Raw genomic sequence first — 2885 nt, 5'->3', positions numbered from 1 at the left:
GGGGCCCCACCACCCGGGGGATCCCGTGGGGCAGAGGGACCCCGGCCCTGTCCCGGCCGAGGAGGGCGCCCGGCGGAGTTTGCCGCGAAGGGAGGTGAAGCTGCCCACGGGCCTAGGCCGGGCCCGAGGCCTCCCGAAACACCGACTTTAAAATGTATTTTAAACACCCCGCTCCCAGCCTGGCTCAGCACCTCCTGCCCGCCCTCGGCCACCACAGACGAGCGGCTCCTCTTCTGGAGCTGGAGCTGGAGCCCGCGTGGGGTGCGAGGCCCACGGTACGCGCGTGGCAGCGCGCAGAAATCGGGCTCGATGCCCTGCACAGGGTTACGTGAGAGGCTGGTGAAGAAAAAGATTGAAGGTGTCAGCGTATAGAATATTAAATGCAGCGATTCCCGCTGCGGGAGTAGTTAAGGAAGGCAAATAGCATCCTGAGACCCATCGATAGAAGACTAAAACACATCCATGGAAATCATTATGGGATTGCACAAAAGAGCAGCGAGGCCATACCTGGAGAATTGAGACAGATTAAAGAGAGGCTTTTGAATACAAATGAAAAAGGTATAGAAGAGGGTAACTAGGATAATAAACAGCCTTGTGGATTAGATCTAAGTGGAGACGTTGGAAAATTAGGTTTGCATTTATTAAAAAAAAAAAAAAAAAGACCAGGATTAAGGGTTGAGATGACTGAAAAACCGCTCGTCATGTTCCGGGGACTGAAGAAGCTGGTGCCGAAGGATCCTTGTGAAACAGCCGGCACAAAAACCCCGAAAGAGCACAAGCCAAAATTGAGAAGGGAATTTAGAGAAGGTCTGTTGACACACTTCAGCCGGTATGTGCAGAAACGGCAAAAAGAAGCTGAAGTTACGACCCGCTCAGAAGTTAATTGGGTTGCTTGAAGGAACTGGTATTTGAGGGTATAAACGCCGGCTGAATAACAGCTGGGCCCACGTGGCTGCCTTCCATCCAAAGGCAACTGCTTGGCTCTGTGGTGACCAAGTGAGCTTCAATATACTCAACTTGTTGGCAGGTTTCTGCCGTTATTGGCTGAGGTTCATTGGGGAGAGGAAAAAGATATGTTGCAATCCTCCGCCAGCCATTGTCACTATGGTAATGAGAGGGGTCATTGTTCCCGCACCCATTGGGGCTGCTAAAATGTAATTTTAGCAGCAAAGTGCGCAGTCTGTGTGTGAAAGCAGGCTGGTGGCGAGGCTCTTTATCCGAAGCGTGGCTTTTTTCTTTGCGGTATTTTTCTTTCTTTGTATTTAACTTGGAAAAGGCATCCAAAGACAAACGTTAACCATGACTGATTACAATTATATTGATGGGGGAGGTAGCAATTTAAAGGCGAATATCGAAATGTGAAAGAATGGCTGGTAATAATATGGTAAGGACAAACTATTCTTTAATTGTCCTGCAAGTTGTTTTATATCTTTGTCATGCAGAAACTGGAACTTTTAGGGTGCCAGTGACAAAGTACTTTGCTGTAATATGGTAGGGCAGGCTCACAACAGCCTTTATCTTATTGAATAACTACCCCCGTTTCAAAGGCCAGGATTACAGACACACTTTATGTCGGCACAAACGCTTTGGAGAGTGCATTTACATTTTTCTTCTGTAAGCAGAAATCTATTAATTCAGGAGATTTGACTCCCCCTTCTCCAGGCATGACCCAGGGGTCTGACCAAGACAAGAAGGACATGCGGACCCTCTTTTTTATGTTTTGTCAGAGCCAGGCAGATATTTTTTGACTGTTTTCATTCATGCTCTGGAAGTTGTGAGTTTGGACAACTGTCCAAATCCAAGTTAGATTCACCTTGCCACAGAGCAACACACAGTGACCCTCCGGGCTTTCTCAAAGCCTTGAGGATGAGCTCAACAGCAATTAAAAAAAAAAAAAAAAAAGTATTGCTTAGAAAAAAACCCACACTAGGGCAAGTGGAAAGCGTTTGAAAGGTGGCCTTGTGCCACACATATTGGTTTATTTAAAAAAAAATAATCCCTGGAACTTGTAGCACGAGAGCATACTCTAGTGGCAACTGAGCAAAGAAAGTGCTCATGGTTTTTGCAGTGTCTTTGATGGTGAGATGCCTCCCACCTTTCAACGGGAAGCTTATTCTCTCCTATCTCCTCCAGCTCCATGCTCTATGCTCAGCCTGACAGGAAATACCCAAGGCAGGCAGAGAAAAGAAACAGGAACTTCTAAAGTAATTTTAAAAACACAGCTTGGGAACATATCTCCCCAAAATGACTGTGTACTTAGAGAGTTCTTTCTACCAGGGTCTATTGCAGATTTTCTCCTGGGAGACACAGTTTAGAGGAGGCAGGAGATAGGAAAAGGGAGAATAATACTTAAAGCAAATTTTGTTCACCCATGGCAGTGTCATTACAAACTTGAATGAGCACAGTTATTGCAAATAAATAAAAACAATAGACCAGAACCAGTTTTACATAAGAAAATACTGAAATACCGTTCAATTAGTCCTAAGCTTTAGTTAAACCTTTTCTTTTGCCCATCAGGTGATAAGGTTAATACAGAAAGCACTCAACTGCTGTACTTGTGTAACAACAGTCAGCATCCATTTAATGAACTTATGTGTATACACATTTAGCAAAGCTTCAATATTGTCACCACTGGGCTGGTGCAGAATTTTAATGGTAAAGTAGCCAGCCCGGTCTTCATCGTAAACAATATCCCCGTGTAAGGAAAGCAGGTCCTCATGGGGACCATTAACAATACAAATAAGCAAGGCTTCTATAAACAAGAAGTTTGGCAGTGTTTCTACTGATGAGATATGCCTGCTTGCAAGGAATTAAAGGGAATATTATGCTACTTTTATTCTTAAGTGGCTTGAATGTGCTGCATTTTATGACTTCTTGGCTTTTTT

The sequence above is a fragment of the Athene cunicularia genome (genome assembly GCF_003259725.1).
Source record: "Athene cunicularia isolate RWA chromosome 5 unlocalized genomic scaffold, athCun1 chr5_part1, whole genome shotgun sequence".
Classification (NCBI taxonomy): Eukaryota; Metazoa; Chordata; class Aves; order Strigiformes; family Strigidae; genus Athene; species Athene cunicularia.
The sequence above is the reverse complement of the archived record's forward strand: the minus strand, read 5'-3'. Positions refer to the sequence as shown.